This window comes from Amblyomma americanum, chromosome 7 (genome assembly GCF_052857255.1).
Source record: "Amblyomma americanum isolate KBUSLIRL-KWMA chromosome 7, ASM5285725v1, whole genome shotgun sequence".
NCBI lineage: Eukaryota > Metazoa > Arthropoda > Arachnida > Ixodida > Ixodidae > Amblyomma > Amblyomma americanum.
The window spans coordinates 93,977,628-93,996,841 of NC_135503.1; the positions used below are offsets into that span (position 1 = coordinate 93,977,628).

General features: G+C 45.8%; 2 non-coding genes across 2 annotated transcripts; both read left to right on the forward strand.

The window, feature by feature from the left end:
* The first annotated feature begins 7,814 nt into the window (after positions 1 to 7,814).
* TRNAS-AGA (transfer RNA serine (anticodon AGA)) lies at positions 7,815 to 7,896 on the forward strand. The gene has a single exon. It is a non-coding gene; the product is annotated as a tRNA-Ser (tRNA).
* Positions 7,897 to 8,964: 1,068 nt separating this feature from the next.
* On the forward strand, positions 8,965 to 9,046 carry TRNAS-AGA (transfer RNA serine (anticodon AGA)). The gene has a single exon. It is a non-coding gene; the product is annotated as a tRNA-Ser (tRNA).
* The last annotated feature ends 10,168 nt before the right edge of the window (positions 9,047 to 19,214 follow it).

Here is a 19,214-nt window from a genome sequence, read left to right on the forward strand (position 1 = left end):
GGGAGCAATACGTGCGTATGAAAAAGTTGAAGCATTTTTTTTTCCATTCGAGGAAGAATTTGTACATCCTTGATTCCGAATGATCTTCTTGTTCTGGTGTAGCCCTGTAAGTTGTAACGTTAATGATTCTTTGCCGCTAATAGCCAGGAGCCGATTTGCTCGCACCGCAAACTCTCTTCCGTTGACGGCTGAGGAAAAATTAATCATCTAGTTTTCAAATCTAAATGTTTCAATGAGTAAAAATTACCTCCTTTTAAGAGCTCGATCTTTTCTGTGGCTCCAGCAGAAAACATGGTCTTTTGCCAATAAATCTATGATCAAAGGCTAATTTATTTCTAGTGAAGAAGCGCGTTGAACTCGCGATATTTCCTATCTTAGCTATTCCTACTAGTAAATCTGCACGTCCTGCAAATTCTACTTCCAAACCTCCGCACTAGGAGAGTGCTTTTTGTAACCGAACAAGTCCGAAGTCCAATTTGCCGTTTTAGATAATCAACTTGAAAATATCATGAATAGGTATTTGGTAGGTTTACTTACCGTCCTCTTGATTTTAATCCACAGCGTAATGCGCGAAAGATCGAAGCGATAATCCGGTGATAATATTTGAACCTCTTAGCATACCTATTTGACTTGGGACCTTCGGGACTCTCATCAATAAAAGGCTTTAAAATATTGTTAGCTTTTCGTGATATGGAACTCTAGGGCTAAAACGACGAATAGTATTTAGTGCTCCTAGGCAAGGTATACGTACTATGTCATATATTTTCCAGCTTTTTCCCGCCCAAACTACAATCAGTAAACATGTAATGAGTACCTCGCTCGATTAGGAAAGAGCAGCCCTGATCCGGTTCTGGCGAATGTATTATGCAGCAGGCAACGGCGTCCGCCGATTCTTCTTGATAAAATTTCATGTACCAAAATTGTCGCTCCTTTTTTTGCATAACTGGCATCCTCTCAATAATGCACTGGACACAATCTGCGTGAGTAGTTTCTGTGTATTTTTCCTTTAATTCACTATGGTGAAATTCATGCATGAAATTTCAGAGCGCTTATTACATTTATAGAACATTAAATAAGTGACTGATGGCACCTTGTACGAGCCACGATTTTTGATTACGCAGTCCTATTCTCATCTCATTGAGGCCGGCCACCATCAGTAATATGCGTAACGATATAACAAGCCGCGTGCCGAATCTCATTATTTTATGCGTTGTGGATTGCCGCATGCGATATAAATTATGAATTATGTATCTGGGAAGAGGTTTATGGAATCAAGCTCACAAGAAGCTGATGATGCTGTCCCTCCGTCTGAACACGGCAAGCTTCGATGTTCAATAATAGGCCCACTGCTGCAAGATACTGCAAAGCAAGCCGAAGCACAATGTTCATGGACGCTTTTACATCACAGGAAAGCATGATGGGCACGCAGGGCGAATAAACAAGCCTCGGAGGTGACGCCAGCAGCCGGTGATTGCTGCGCCCTCCCAAGCGCAAGCTCTTCTGCACAAGGGTAAGGCCACAGTCTTGGTTTACATTGCATAAAAAGACTCATTCCGAAACCATTATAAGTCCTACTTTCGAGAAAAGTCGGCATCATACGTCCGTGTCACGAAAAAAGCAGGCACACCTGCGAGGTGATAGGTTCAACCGAAGCTGGTGCTTACAACGCCACAGTGGAACTGTTTACCAGCATTGATTGCCGAATCGGTGGATGGGAAAATCTGCGGAATCGTTACTGCAGTACATGTAACGCTCTCCTGCTCGGGGAGCGCTGCGGCGTGCGGTATTTTAAAATAAATAAATATACCTGCCCTCCATGGCAGGTGGCAATAAAATCAGCTGAAATAAATTCAAATGGAGCTACAAACCTACCCATCGTGTCATTGCATATCAAGTCAGTGGCCGATAGACAGCGTTCCGAAGAACTATCTGTGCAAAAATGAGCTTCACAGAAGCTGGTGAAGAGGAACCGGAGCCACACAAGTCCCACGGGAAGATGTGTCTGAAACAGACATCTGCTGGGGAAGTGGCGCATTACTTAACCACTGCTTCATTGCACCAGTAGCAGTATGAGGACTCCCTCAGTCTATGAATGTATAAAACACAAGCTGTACTCGCACCGGATACTACAAGGCTAAAATCTCTACTGTTCATTAAATCCCGTTTCGTTGCTATTGGCCATCGTCCCTTTCGATGACGGTTAACCTAGCATTAGAGATCCCTCCGGTGCGAGTAATGCTTGTGTTTCATACATTCATTGCACCAGTAGCGCGGTATGAGGACTCGCGCAATCTATGAGTGTATGAAACACAAGCAGTTCTCGCACCGGAGAGATCTCTAATGCTAGGTTAACCGTCATCGAAAGGGGCGATGGCCAATAGCAACGGAACGGGATTTAATGAAAAGTGGAGATTTTGGCCTTGTAGTATGCTCGGGGGGCCAATCCAGGTGAAAGCAAAAAAGATGAAACAAGCACAGGCATGTTTACTGAGGTAAACAACAACAGCACATAAATCTCTTGCCCGTTCATGCACAGACAGGATTTTCACAGGCTTAGCAGAAAATCCTACTTAGATATTTAAGGAAAAATTCAGTCCATTTTTCGTAACAGTCAAGCTGCGTCATACTGATGCCCAAGTAGTTCACCAGGCCGCAGGTACTGCGGAACTTCTTATGTCCCGTGTTTTTTTATATGTAAAGGTATTTCCTGTGACCCCTTACGAAAGATTTCATTGACGAAAGTTAGGCGGAAAAGGCAGTACAATCCACATAATCAGAGAACGCTGCTCGTTGTCGAACGAGCCTGGTAATGTCACTGAGCGATGCATTTCGTCGCCAGTTGAAACACTAAACATTCTGTACGGCACCACACTCCTTGATCTTAAAGATAATTTTCATCACAGTGCTTCCCGGTGCGTTGTAGGTTTTCTACGCCTGAACACACTGTCCAGAGCTATCCACTTGCATGTCATAGCACAGAATGCACGCTGCCAATGATCGCATCTAGGGAAGTTAATGTGAAATTAAAATGCTGCTAAAGCTATAGTAAAGCTAATGTCTGAGAGAGAGTAAAGCCCGAGCGTTCCATGCATGCACAAAGTGTAATTGGGCAACCTAAACCGCAGCGTTGCCGTCAGCTTGCACCACTTATTTAGGTACTATCAGCAACAAGAAAAACACGAACAAGGCAACTGAACCAGGAAGAGCAAAATGGGAATCGCAGAGCGGGGAAACCTTAATGCTGACCGAGGGTATAATTTCACTTCGAAGGTGCAAAGATTCTCGGTCACAAGTAGGAATAAACATTACTTGTATTTGCTCCTCACGCGCTAGTTTGTTGATGGTCGTGGGTGAACACTTCAGTTCAATTCTTCACGCCTTATTTGATTCTCATGGTAGACATGACGAACCAGTCATTCATACGTTATGTAGCACAACCGATAACTATCCCTGTTTTTTAGTCCTGCTCCAGACAAGTCCGGCACCGCTTCCTGCAAAAGCAGAGCGGACCATTGCTTGTCTGCTTCCGTACTTTAGATCATACGCTGTGAAAAGCTACATGTGCGATTTCCGACCAAATTTAGTCAGCAACGGCGGCTTCAGTTTTTTTGCGGTCGATACTCACGCAGAGCTAGGAGGCACTGGAATGCCATCACTGAGCAGCGACAATTCTAAAGCAGAGCCTGGCAAAGTCAACAAGACGGGGAAATATCAGTTGCCTTTTGGAAAGTTTCACTCACGTTTATTAGGCTTCCAATGCTTCCTAGGCTTCCTAGCGATGTGGGTATTATCGTTCCAAAGCCTCATATGAACTCTGAAAGACGCCGGGCTGGGGAGCTCCAGTATAATTTTGACCACCTGGAGTTTCTGACACGTAAGCACATTGCACAGCACACCGGTTTTTGAGGCATTGCTGTTACTCCCATTTGGGGAAAAACAAATCACGAAGCAGTTTAGCAGCGCCCAAAAGGTACGACAGAATAGTGTCAATTGGTCCCTACTGCGGCCCAGGGTGCTCTAAAGTTGCATGTCACTCGCAAACATGAAGACACTTCTCTCTTTCCTTTTGGTTTATTTTGTTTATTTATTTCTGAAGTTATTTTTATTGGCGCAAGAAACACAGGGCCTCCCTTTAACCGAATGGAACGAACGTTTCTCAGTGGTCGAGAAGTACTGCGCCCGATTCGCGACCCAAGGGCCAGCGGTCCGATTTCAGGCTGGGCCCCATTTTTCATTTCAGCGCAACTGCTTTTCGTTCTGCAGATCTGGCACTACTTAATCTTGGAGTACTGACGTCAAGGCATTGTAGGCCAACCTGGAATTGCCTAGAGATGTCATCCCTCGTGTAAAGTGGGATCGTTGTTGTGCGTTTGAACTACCAGCGCGAAGTCAAGTGGTTCGGACGTCACTACGTTTTCGACCAGTGCTGATTTTCTCGACGCACCAACGCCATCTACGAAGGCGAGTTCTACGCTGAAAGGAAACCTTAACGCTTTCGCTTTAATAATACCAACGCATTTCATAGCAAAGGCGAATCTGAAGGCAAACGTGAGACTGATAATAAACGGAACATCAAGTACATTTGATAACAAAAACAAACATTTCGAACGACCTAATGGTATCCTACAGAACACAAAAACATTGTAACCCTGAGGAGGACTCGAGCATCGGTAGTACAAACAAAGCAGTTTCGTTTTTTTTTGTACATAAGACCACTCGACAATCTCTCTTCTCTTTATTGCGACCTGGGCCATCGTTCCGTGGTTTACCTCCTGGAACCACCGTAAACCGTGTAACCACCGAGTGATTTACTTTTCCCCACTTGCAGTCAGCCGCTTTTTGAGTTGGCAATCGTATTCAACGTTATTTATTTCTAAATACTGCTAACCCTTACGGGCTGTTACAGGGTGGGAATGGTACAATCAATCAATCAATAGAACACAATACAAGCACTTTTACAAAGGTTTCAAGTGAACATGTTTTGTCGAATACGTGTCGGTCAACGTTATTTAATTCTAAAATTGTTTTAGGCAGAAACGAAAACTTCTAGACATCAACTCTCGGCATGTATGACATAACTGCAAAAGAATGGTTAGTATGCCATGACAGGCTTCCGATTGGCCGCATGTACAAGCTGGAATCCAGACTGAACACACTGTGATAAAGCTCATAAAAAACTTTAGTGCAGCGAGTTTTCTGCGAATAACCAATGTTGGTAACTGTGCCCGTAAAAGTAGTTCTGATACGGTCTTAGTTCTTTAGTAGGACGAAATTAAAAACTTACTGCCAATCTTTGAACACAGCAAGATATCTTTCATCCCTTCTTGGCCGGCATGAATGTTTGCTGAGGCAGCTGAAGAGCTGTCGAACACTGTGGTGTGTGAAGCAGTGAAAGCAGCGAGGGAAGCGGAAAGCGCTCCCTGGCGTGGAAAACAGCGACGGAACGCTGTGGCCCGTACAGCCCCGAAATAGACGAAAGAAGCGGACCGTGCGGCCCAGTTCAGGAAACGGGTTACGTGGCAGGGAGTTCTGAAGGCACAGGAAAACACAAGAAGACCATGCGCGCTGTCCAACTCTAAGAACGGACGCGGGTGACCAAGGGGGCGTGTTCACTAGCCACAGGAGTTCACCTGCACACACCTATGAGCAATCCTGGGATGCACTGCGCCTTCCCCACCCGAAAAAATTGAAAAGTGATTTTTGAGGACAGGAAATGACACAGTAACTATCTCAATTATCCCGGTGGGCACTCAAACCGTGCCGTAAGGGAAAAGATAAAGGAGTTAGTAAATTAGGAATGGAAGAAAGAGGTGCCGCAATATAGGTCTCCGGAATAATTTCGACCACGTGGGGATCTTTAACCTACACTGACATCTCACAGCCCAAACTCTGGAGCTGCTTTGCCATCAAAGCGCTGTTTTGTCGAAAGTGTTCATGTTTGCTTTATGCTATACTTTAAATGTACCAATCTACGTGGACAGAGTTGAAGCGAAATACTGCAGTGAAACTTCTCATAGAAGTTTTAGTCTATTTTGCAGAACGCAACCATTTTCAAATAAAAATAACAGTATCCGGCTACAGTGAAAAAACGATAGAATATCGCTGCAAAAGAGGGGGCACCACGATAATAGTTGAATAAAAAGCCAACATTCATCCATCCGTTATCACTTTTATTAGGAAAAATAATATAAGATTTTGTAGAGTAGAATTAATTCAAAAGCCAATCCACGCAATAGTCAATGTAAAAAAAAACAGGTTTTTTATTATGAAAAAGAAAACTGTTTTTTATTTGTTGTATGCACTATACTTACAAAATAGCTTTACCACTGCCGCCACCAAAAAATGCCCATTCTGAGATCCACCTGATCAGCATAAGCACCATTGTCACATCCCGAAATGCGAGTACTTTTCTTCTGTGGCCCATGCCAAACTGGATATTTTTTCCTAACGCTCTACAGCGCGGTACACAAGGGTAGGCATGACGAACAACAAAAACAACAGATATGCAAACGACGATATTCACCTCAATTAGGATGAAAAGGACAGATATGCTGGTTCATTTCTGAATGCAGTAGATACCAAATGAAATTACAAAGCCTTGAAATAACGTAGTGCGCCAGCGGACTCGCAATTCCACTTTTGTGAAGGAAACATAATACGAAGTTAACACATTTTTATTTTAGCCTAGATACCTCTATTGCTTTCGCAGTTTACCTCGCTATCTGGTCAGGTTGCTTGTTGACTACAAAACAGCGGGTGCAATACGGAGCATAAGATTATGAGTCGCACTATTTTAGACTGAAATTCAGTTGGAAATCGGCGCTTGCGTGCCATGTCTTCTCTATAAAATCCAGCTTAACACCTACACGCGGTCCCCTCTGCCTGCTGGCGGTACTGACTATAGTTCAGGCTTTTTTTGTTTGTGTCCAGCGACTCTGCAGGGGTTAGAATCCCCCAGGAGAGTTGTGAGCGTACTCTACGCAATATGTAGCGTGTTGGAGCCCACACTGTCTCTTTCCCGATGCGAATCAGGTCTGAATAGCCCGGGATAGGCACGGGCAATGCGGGGTTGAAAAGCTGGCAAAAATGCATACGTCTAAACCCTCTAAGCCGCAATAACATTGTTTCTGATTTCGGGGCATTGCGGCTGGGCGGAACAAGCCTTGGTCTTTGGGTAGTATAGTTTGGCTTTAATCGGCGAAAACGAGTATAACAATTTGCCGCCTGAATGACGAGCAGTTGAAAGAACTTGGGAGCACCCAGCGGTTAAACTGAGTAATGGGTAGCAGCCCCTGCTTCATTCCATCCTATATCAATCTCGAATGTAGTTCCGGGTACCCCAAAACTTAGTGGGTGGATTGACGACAGGGAGCGATAGAAAAGAATGACGAGTGTGGCTAACAATCTGTGACATCAATGCAAGTTCATCATATTGACGACTACAGTACGGTCGCAACACGAAAATAGAAAATGCAACAATAGTAGCAATATTCACTTTTTGGTCGTTCCTAGCCGGCATTTATAAGAAACCCTTTCAACTTAGATTTAGTATTTGAGCAGCGAACAACCTTTTTTCGGGTAAAATAAACGGCAATATGAGTATGAAACTCATAATAACCGAACTAGAAACGAAACGCAGAAAACTAGTTTGACTTGCTCGCCGATGCCTCCGCGGCTGGCCGGTGACGGCATTTTAAATAGGAGCCGCTCCGACATGTTTCGGTCGACCTTGGGCAAGCGCTGCCTCACCGGGAAGCGTCCATATATAGCAGCACGAGCCGACAGTCGCCCGTTCGCCGCCGTATCTGCATCGAGCAGTCGTGGCCGAGTGGTTAAGGCGATGGACTAGAAACCCATTGGGGTCTCCCCGCACAGGTTCGAATCCTGTCGACTGCGCAGATTATTTTTGTTATTTAGCTGAAATAATTTTAGCATATACAGGCCTGTGCGGCGGCGTGATCTCTGTGACCAGAGCCGACAACGCGCTCCCTCACCAGAACATGATTTGGCCACCCTGGTGTAGTACTTGGCCACATCCTTCTAAAGTTAAGAGACCGAAATCGGGTAGAGTGGGTGAGAGAACAAAGGCGGGATAATGACGTACTAGTCGAAATCAAGAGGAAGAAGTGGGCTTGGGCAGGGCATGTAATGCGAAGGCAAAGATAACCGCTGGTCCTTAAGGGTAACAGAGTGGACTCTAAGAGAAGGCAAACGTAGCAGGGGTTGGCAGAAAGTTAGGTGGGCAGATCAGATTACAAAATCTGCGGGCATGCGGGGGGCACAGGTGGCAAAGAACATAATCTGTTGGAGAGACATGAGAGAGGTCTTTGCCCTGCAGTGGGCGTAGTCAGGCTGATTATTATGATGAAATTACTTCGGCCAAATTAAAGTTTTACCTGCCATCTTGTTCTTTCGGCTGATTAGAAGGTTGAAGAGGCTTATATCAATGTTTCAACTGCACATTATTTGAGTAGTGGCGAAAAAAATGCTTCAGATTATTAATATAAAGTGGGAACAAAAATAACCGAAGCCGTCCAGAAGAAGACGTTTATTCTTTTTCATGATGCTCCATCCAGACCAGACGGGATTCCGTCAAACTCTTGACATCAAATTCTAAAGTAAGCAAGAAAAATAGGAAAGAAAAAATGCAACAATTGAAGCAGTAGCTACTTTAGACCCTTTGGGGTCTTCGTTGCAAGATGGCTTTAACTTGGTTATGGTATCGACGCATTGAGCCAGACTTTTTCGTGCTAAATGTGCAGGCAATAGGAGTTTAATATCCCTCCCCACCGCACTAGAAACACGGACATAGAGAGCTCATTTGACCTCATCGCCCACGGGGCGGCGACGTAGACAGAAGCAGCTTGTTTCTGTCGACCTTCGGCGAGCGCTGCCTCTGCGGGAAACGTTTATAAATAGCAGTACGAGACGACAGCCGCCCGTTCGCCGCCGCCGCCGTGTCGAGCAGTCGTGGCCGAGTGGTTAAGGCGATGGACTAGAAATCCATTGGGGTCTCCCCGCACAGGTTCGAATCCTGTCGACTGCGCAGATTGTTTTTGGATATTTGGAGGACATCTTGTATTCCCGCATTATTCTTGTTCATTCACGCCACGTTACGTGATAGGCGCCCTTTCGCATTTTCTTTTTGTGAGAGCAAAGAGGCAAGAAACAATTACAGTGGGTTCATCTCTCATAATGCACACAATTCAATGCGCATGGGAGCTTTTCTGTAAGCACAGCGGTGCATGATTTCAGACCGCTTGTGCTGAAAGGACAGGCGATAATTTCGGCATACTTTTAGCCTGAGGACAAATTGATTCCCAGGCTCTTCTTTGCTATGCTGCAGCAAAAGTACACATTATTTAGAGAGTAAATTCTACCTAATAACTTTCACATTGGTGTATTGAAACTTTTCCTTGAGGTACCTAAAATGATTCTGTTATTACCGCTGTGGAAGTAAATAGCGGTACTGCGTAGCCTCGATTCGAGCCAAAAACTCTCGTGACGCAACAAAAAAAAAATCAATTTTCAAAGTTAGGAAAGGTCTTCCCACCCCTGGCGTTCATGAAAATGAAAATTTTCTTTTTTAACGACTCGCCGCGGTGACTCAGTAGTTAGGGCGCTCGGCTACTAATCCGGAGTTCCTGGGTTCGAACCCGACCACGGCAGCTGCGTTTTTATGGAGGCAAAACGCTAAGCGCCCGTGTGCTGTGCGATGTCAGTGCACGTAAAAGATCCCCAGGTGGTCGAAATTATTCCGGAGCCCTCCACTACGGCACCTCTTTCTTTCTTTCTTTCTTTCTTTCTTTCTTTCTTTCTTTCTTTCTTTCTTTCTTTCTTTCTTTCTTTCTTTCTTTCTTTCTTTCTTTCTTTCTTTCTTTCTTTCTTTCTTTCTTTCTTTCTTTCACTCCCTCTTTTATTCCTTCCCTTACGGCACGGTTCATGTGTCGGCTGATATATGAGACAGATACTGCGCCATTTCCTCCCCCCCCCCCCCGAAAAAACAAAAAATTTTCATCTCAAGCGACGACGCTGGTTTCAGCAACAGATTTCGCAGGTGCAGATGAAATCCCAGCCATGTCATCATTGGTTGGCGTCAATGTGCTGGCAGTGTTCCCAAATACATTCATCAAAATGTTTAGCAACCGTTCGTCATATAGCATTCTGGGTGGTGGGACATTTCTATTTGCATATAGCTTATATGTTTCAGTGCAGTTGGAGACTTATTGGCGAGGGGTTCGGACTAATGGCATGCATCTTCAACTGCATCCTGAGACTTGCGACCGAGTTTCGACCGATGACAGAAGCACCTTTAGTTGCATCGTTTAAACCACGGTTGAGGTGTCCACCGAGATGTCGAGATCTGAGAGCTACTGAGTCCTTTCCTTTCCTGAAAACATATGCTTTCTCAATCTCTCACGCAAGCAGACTTAAGCGGCCTCAGAGTTTTTCATAATAGCCTTTCGTGTTTTATGCACTATTAATACTAACCAAAATCCTCCTCCGATATAAGCCGCTATTGTTCGCATACACAACAGGCTAGTCTTAGGTCCGATTAAAGGACGCCTGACCCAAGCCGCACGATTGTAGAGATAACGCTTTTGTGCATAATTGCAGTCACGCATAAACATACAAGGTAAGAATACGCAATGACACTACGCCGAACAAAACAGGTGTTACTTTTATAAGGTGCGAGCTCCTCTAAAGCTGAAGCCCGAACCTCAGGCGCAGTAATGTTCAGGAATTGCGCACGTATCCAAGTGAGTGCCCAAGGAGGCTCGAGCCACAGAAGCCAGGCTCACTCCTAGATGAGCATGCATATCCTGGCTTTCCCCACATTTTTTTTTTGTGTTCGACAGCAAACCTTAGTACTTTGGGTTCCTCCCGGCAATACTTCCTGGCACTGTACCAGGCAGTGATCAATAGGAGAGCTAAACAAAAATACGAGACATGTTTCTGACTAGATTTTCGGGCGCGAGCGATGTCAGCGCGGTAATAAAGTATCCGCATTCATTTTGTTTTAGCCTCAACTTTCGCTAACACGGAATTCCTTTCCGCTGCGGTTTTCGTCACATGATTCAGCTCCTCCTTGACATACAGCACACGATGTGTTAGTGCGGCACGCTCTCTGCCACTTGACCAGAATCGCACAGCTCTCGTTTCCTGCCTGCCCAGAGCCAAGGGCAGTTTTCACCATGTGCTACGTCTCCGTTGCGTTGCTTACCGCGTTAAACGGTCGAATGTAGTGTCACGCTGCATAATAACGCTGGAATGTAGACAACTGTAATGTAGTTTTCTAGCTGTCTTCAATAAGTGAGGCATTGCGTAACTGGAGGAAAAGATGAAAAGGTTCTGTCTTTTTGCTCAGTATGCTCTACACGTCACTCACCACGAGTCCACGTTCGCTGCGGGTATTAATTAGTGCGCTGTTGCGGGAAGCCACGGCGAACTTAGCGGTGACGTGTCTGATAGGAACCAAGATGCACTCTTTTTGCCTAAGTATCGGTTTATTCCGTACAATGAATTCCGTTTGTGTTGAATAGGACTTCGAAATGGGTAGTAATGCAGTAACTCGTCACCTCAATGCGATTTTTAACATCTTTACTGGTACATGATTAGTGAGCCCAGTAAATTCCTATCTAGGACAAAAGCATTTCGAGTCGGTCTCCGATTAACCTTGTCATGCACCAGCTGCGACCTCCACATCGCCAGAAATGTCTTGCTCTACTGTCCCCCAGCTAGCCATGTCCCGTCCCCTGCTGCGATTTACCTGTTTTGAAAGTTCCTCAATGACCACAGTGGACAATTAATTGATAATGTTTTCGCCGGTTTACATGCCCTACTCATGCACAGTTAATCTTGTTCATTTCATCTAAATGGCAATCACTGCGTTTTTGTTGCCTAAGCCACGTTGCTCGCTTCCTCTCTATTAACATCACGTTTCAGAGATTTGCATTAAACAAAGCAAGGGTGACGTAAATTTGGAATACATGATCGCTGCAGTAGCATAACGCGTATCCCATTCTGCTCAGGGAACGTGGCGAATGCTGCTGCCAAAAGCAGACGGAAGCGGCCGCTTTTGGCAGAGGCTAAAGTAAAATAATTTTTAGAAGCCGAAGCCGAAGTGCCTGATTCATCATCATCATCATCATGAGCCTGACTACGCCCGCTGCAGGGCAGATGCATCTGCCATGTTTCTCCAAATTAACCCCGTCCTGTGTCAGCTGCGTCCACCATGTCCCCACAACCTTCTTAATCTAAGCCGCCTAGCTAACTTTCTTCTGCTTCTGCTACGCTTGTCTTCACATGGAATCCAATCCGTTACCCTTAACGACCCGCGGTTATCTTGCCTTGGCATTACATGCTCTGCACAGACCCATTTTTTCCTCCTGGTTTCGAGTAGGATGCCATTAACTTGCGTTTGTTCCTTCACTCAATCCCGCCGCTTCCGGTCTCCTAACATTACACCTATCATTTTTCTCTCCAAGCCTCGCTGCGTTGTCCTTAACATAAGCTGAAGCCTTTTTGTTAGCCTCCAAGTTTCTTCACCCTAGGTGAGCACAAGATACAGCTGCGGTACACGTTTCTCTAGAGGGATATTGGTAAAGTGCCATTCATGCGCTGGGCGAACCTTGTTGATATGTTTCGTTATTTTTGGTGCACCACGCTTGGCATAGGCCTGCTGACTCGTGACTCTTCGCCCAACGGTGGACAACAGACGCTCGTCCTTTGATTTATTAATGTGACAGCATTATATCGCTCACCGGCAACGAAACCCAGCGTTGCCGTCGCTGACAGCAGAAGTGGTCGCGAAAAATCCCAGAAGATGTCACCGTGGCACCAAAACAAAAAAATAAAATTCTTTCCAAAGGAGCGGGGAATTGTACTCCCCCCCTTCCTATCAGATTGCGAGGCGATCGCGCTTCCTAGACGGCACGAAACGGCGCTGTTTCTTGAAAAACAAAGATGAACACACTATATGTGCTGCCTTACGACATAACTAAACAATATGTGTGTCATTATAAAAGAATATAAAATAAAAAAGAAAAATACAAATATTTCGCAATAAAACTGAATATGACCCAAGGGCTCTCCGTAATTTTAATCGAAAAGTCCTCACGGTTTGACGAACTTCACGTTAGCAAAAGGTAAAACGCTCACAGGGGCAGCCAAAACCCGCTCACTTCTCTCGGTGGGCGCCTCTCTCCGTTACACCTTACGTAAGGCCTGTTGTCCAAGACGCCCCACGGCCGTCCCTTTAGGGACACGTACAGTAGCTGGTGGCTTCGCGCAAAAGCAGCTTGCACATTTTTAGAATACATTTCTGTGCTTGATAGGCTACCTAATGGCGGTGTTATCGATCTGCAAAGTTTCTAGCTGGAGGTGGAGTGGTTTGTGACAGCAAGAAAGGACGAGTTGTGAACTGTGGGGCATAACGTCTCGAAGCAACGCATGAGTTCTGAGGAGCTCTGTAGTGGAGAGTTCCCAGTTAGTTTATGCCCCCTTGGGATGTTTATCTTGCACTGACTATCAATAATTTACTATAATCTGACTTTACCGCCGCGGACATCGCACAGTAGCGTGGGGGGGGGGGGAGGGATGGCTCTTAATTAATTAACGATCATCAGGCGTTTTTAAACGTAGCTGACATCGCACAACAGCGAGCGTTTTAAATTTTCGCATCGATGAAAAAGCGGCCGCTGTAGGCAAAGATAAGATTCCGCTACCTTGGGACCAGCAGCAGAAAACAAAACCCACTGGCCCACCGTGCCTCTTTAAAAACTTTCATTACCACGTTAACCTACGTTCGGAAGATAATAAGCAAAGCCCGCCATTACTTTCAACTATATAGCCTCCTTGCATTGTTTCTCTCACAAATAGCCACTTCATGTATTCCATCTCAGCTTCAAACAAGCACTCCCTCCTCTTAAATTCAATCATTTCCGGGCACCTGTTTTATATAATGTTGTTTTCTAGCATTAATCAATTGTCTTTACACATTTATCTTTAGGACATCACTTCCAATTTTTGAAAGAACTAGCTTGGCGAAAAAGCTCGATGTCGCTATGTTGAACTGAATTGCAATAGGGCAAACAGCTGCGCTATACGACGGGCGTTGCTTACTTGGAAGTGAGTTTTAAGGCACACTAAGAAAAAAAATTGGCTGTGGTTTAGCTCGGGTCAACCCTAGTCGAATTGCGAAAGCTTCGTTTCCTCGTCGTCTGGGTAGCCTTTCCTTCAGACGCTCTCGAGAACTGAAACCGGTCTCTTCCGCAGTTGAAGAGTCACTCCGGGACGTGTCACGACTTCTTCTAGCCGCATCTTCGTTACGACGCTTATCGAGTCGTGCGGCGCGTTCCTCTTGCGTATCTTGAGCGCGTTGCCTCTTCCTCGCTTCGTTCTGTCGTATTTGCGTCCCTTTCGTGCTCTCCATAACGACTACAATACACTGAGGCGAAGCGCATATTTATATATACCCCCACGAGTGACACTGCATCTCCCTATACCCCAGAGGAACACATCTGGTGGAGCGAGCGGCGACGGCAGCGGCGTCGACGGCGGCGCCATCTGTTGGAGCGCGGCTGTGGTGTTGCTAGGCAACGGCCGCTCAAGGTCGTTCGTCGGCCATGGCACACGGCATACGGCTGAAGTGCGCGACGAGCCGAAGTGGCTCGCTGGCTGGCGTAGTAAAGCTTTTGCTTTAAAATAAAAAACTAAACGATATGCATAGATTATTCCTCAGGAGTGCAAGCTATGTTTTTCTCGGCGGAAATGGGCTTGCGTTGAAGAAGAAATTGCAAATGAAAGTCCGACATCCTACCACATTCAAAGGGCACTAAAAAAAAAGAGCTCACTGACGTCATTTCTTTTATGTATTTGCGATGGAGTTCTCTTAGTAACAAGAGGCGCCACTTCGACAGACCGGAAACGCAGCTAGTGAGCGGTACTAGCGACCCGGTAGCTCCCGCCATCACGCGGCAATGTGGAAGTGCAAGCCGCCTCATACCCTCTATTTTAACCCACTCCTGCCGAAAGGATGATGACCTCCTGTCTGTCGGGTCCTTCAGCATCTCATTTCAAACCACGTGTAGGATGCATTCATGAAGATTTATTTAAAGCACATAAAGTAGCGAGGAAAGTGAATCAGGCGGCTGGGAGCGCTAGAGTTCAGCTGCCTACGCGGCACAGGCCACAACAGCCTCTTGAGCGGCATTGCTGGAGCTGCCCATCCATGCGTAAAACTGCTACGTTTTATTTATATTACTGCGTTGGTTCGAGATTTGTGGACATCCCCACACAATGTCGGTCACGTTTGATTCTTCGCAGGAAAGCTTATACGCATTTGGGTAGCGGTCCGGTAGATGTGGGCGTACAGAGAGCTGTGCTGGTGTGTGGGCGCAAGGCATGCTCCTGGGCCTGAGAAAGAGCCTTGTGTCCCGCTGGGTGCATGCAGTGGGCCAGCCGGTTGGCTTGCGTTATTTCACGGTACTTATTATCCGTGCGCTCGCACGTGCCCTCGGCATGCCTTCCTGCCTCTGCCAGGTTTGACAAGTTTGAAGTTTAACAAAATTCTTTGATGATTAATTAACAAATGAAACTCGTGATGAGAAAAAGGAAACATGCTCCACTCATGCTGCGTTGGATGAACGCAATGCAAAAGTATCAAGACATACGACACGGAAAACTTCAGACCGATTGTTTGGCAATTTCTTGATCAGAGTTTTGATGAAATAGCTTCTCATCCATCACACTAGTACATACCAAGCATACAGGTGCTGCATATAATGCACGTGCAGTACCGAGAGCCTCGAAATGATGGTAGCCAGTTTTGTTCGCATGAGATTGAACGCACGCACTTACCAAAATTTGTAAGCCATAGCAGTGAAAGCACTGTACTCTGATGCTTCCTTCAGGTGTGCGATGCTAAACACTGTCGCGTGCATATTTTTAAGTCTAAGGGCGTATTTGTAACGTCATAATACTATTTTGCGATAAATGCGCAACTCATAACAACGCAACTCATTTTCTGTTTTTTCGCATGCACCGTTTTCACAAAAAAAGGAGCGCTGAATGTAGTTATGTTAGGCTATACAATACCAAATTGTAGCGCTCAGAAATAAGTAAGTTAGTTGCTGCTAGTCTTTGTTTTTTGCCCACGCATTTTTCCTTTTCAGAAAAAAAAACAGCAAATAGGGTCTTCTTAATTTGTGTCTGTTTGCTACAGGGTGATAAGGGCATTGTGCTTGCACATAAGGCATGGTAAATGTCACGATCATAGTCTCCAAGTACGAGTCTCGCATTGCAAGCGAAGGCAAGTTGCAGTCACCGCCAAAAGCTTTTACATATGGCATGCTTGTGAAATGTGTCCAAAGCACTGTATTTGTTTGCACACAAAAATCCTTCAAGGGGAGCACTGTGGTCGGTCGGCAGACAATGCAATGAAAATTGGCGAATTTTGGTGCATTATCGAAAGCTGTGGTTGTCGTCCAAACCTAACAATTCCGGAGTTAAGCGCTGCGAAGCACATTTGAAAAAATTGCACAGATTTATGTTAGAGAATAAGTCCTCATTAATTCGTCTGCGTGTTTACAATTCTTCCCAAAATACATTTCTCATGCAGACGTGTGTATTGGCTTCTGTTGCTTATGTATTTTCTTAATATTCGAGGAGAATGGCTGAAGTAGTGAAAATATGAAGGCTTTTGAAGCGTCTGCTTGCATAATGCCTCAATTTACTCCAGAATAGCCGAGCCAGGTTGCCTAACCTTTAACGAATGTTTTATAGCAAGGCAAGCATTGTCCAGCAAAATTGTCTTGGATAAAAGTGTTTGCTTAAACAAAACCATGTCGGTCTCAAGTTTATTCAAAATCATTCTCAAGTTTCGCTCATTATAATGAGAAATACTTACATCTGTTGAACACAATTGATTGTCTGGAGGACAACATTTTTCTGCAATTCTTTCGTCCAGCATCTGCGATATAGGAAACATGGTCTAAGGGAGAGACGCATGTGGCGCTGACACCTGTTGCATTTGGCGATTCTTCTCTGGCCTCGCATTGCTCTTTCATCCACCCCGACTCCATGATTGCAGACCGTCAAGGCACTGCTAACAGCTAACAGCCCAAAGAGCACACAATAGGGGGCCCTAGTGAGCGCCACAGGGGTAAGTAGGGCTGCAGCAACCGTTAGGGCACCTGCTTTGGCCCCCTATGGAGAATAAGCCAGCCCAAATAAGTTTTGCCCTTGTTCACTCTACACAGGTCCCATATCGGTGTAGATTGGGCTACCGTATGCCACATTCCTACATCTAGCCCACATCTGGCCCCTGCCGGGTACTGCAGGGCAGATGAAACATCAATGTGGTCGCTATGCTCTAAATACTACTGGTAGCCCAAATGTGACTGCCCACGCGAAACCACCGTATGTCGATCATAGGCGCTGGCGGGGCTGGGAAACGGGCGTGCCCAACTGCTGCCCTTATCAGTCCCTTGCAGGCTATACGAGGGCAGAGCGAACGTCCACGAGATGGTGGTGATGGTGAAAAGCCTTTATTTCATGAAAGAGGTGAGGCTCTTTAAAGAGCCCCGCAATGGGTGGAGTCGTTATTCCGGGACCCCATGGGTCGAAGCCGCCAGCTTAGCCCTCTTGAACAAAGTCTCGAAGCTCTATGTTGAAAAACCGCTGCTAGCCCATATGGGACTGCCCGCAAAACACCGCCGTTGTCACACATAGCCCGTGATGGGGCTGGAAAAAGGGCGCGCCCACATGCTCCCCATAATCATCCCTCGTAGGGTACTTGAGGGCAGGTGGAACATAGATGTGGCATATCTGTGGGAAAAACCTCGTTAAGCCTAATTGGGTCTGCACACACAAAACGTCTAAATCTCACATCAGCCGTGTCGGGGCTCGAAAGCGGGCGTGCTCACAAGCTGCCCACATCAATCCTTCGTCGGGGTCATTTGGGTGAATGTGGGCACTATGAGAGAAAAAAAGCGGAAAACCTAATTGGGACAGCTGATTCAGTGCCGCAGGCGGTACAGCATTGGCTCCAGCGGGGCTCAACCCACCGACGTGGCTTCATCCTGTTATTCATGCATTTCTGCAACTCATCAATTTGTATTATGCGCAGCTTTTTGTTTATTTTTAGTAATTTCTAAATTATGTTTATATTTTTCTCTTTCTGTTTTTTTTTCAATACGTATATGCTGCTTATTAACTGCTGCTTAATCAACTTCTGCATTCTATTTCATTTACCATGAAACTTGCTATTGAGCGTTCGAGCGGACAACCTGCGTCCACAAACTTCCGTCTACAACTTCTGTCCACGCCACGCATGAGCCAAGAAAGGCTTACGCCTTAGAACCTAAAGTTCGACCTCAGGGGCTACCAACACCTAACAAAAATAGGAGCAATGGGAGAGCTCGGACGCTACTGACATTAAGAAATGCAGGACGAATGCGGGAACCCTCACAAGGGCTACCTGCATCGGTCCTAAGTGGGACCTACTCAGGCGTATCTGGGCAGCCCATGGTGGGCTGACTGGGACCTGTGTTGCAAGCCCCACAATCGCCCAATTGGGGATCACCTTGGCTACCCACATTAGACATACAGGGGGACTCACTTCATAACCATCTTTGAGCTACATGGGTACAAGCAAGCTTTAAAAAGAAGCTGGCCTTTCGATATTTCTGGCCGACTTATATAGACACATCGCACGCAGGAGGCGAGGAAAATTAAGGGGAATCTCGGATGGAGCGGTCGCCATTTCAGCGAAATGAAATGTTCAAGGCTGTGCATAAATGTGATGTGTGGCATGCGAAATTTTGTATTTTTGCCAGCTGAAATGCGGCTACCACAATTGGGTTTCAATTTCGCAACCTTATGCTAACAGAAAGCCACTGCACTTCCGAGGCGGATGCTATGCCAGTAGATACACGATTGGCCCCCATTAACAAATGTAATCGTAAGACGATGCTGCAAACTTTTGAATTTCAAACTAGTTTGAAGTGCGCTTCGGTGCAGACGAACAAACAGCCACTCTATGATGGGTGTCGTCCTGTCCGGGGCTTGGCACCTGACCAAGAGCGCAGCTCACTTGTGGGGTTATCAACGGATGCTTCTGATAGCCTGAATAATTCTAGAGCATCGTTGTGGTGGACGCCGGCATCCCCAGAAGTAGCGCAATGGTATTGCACAACACGAACATTCGCACA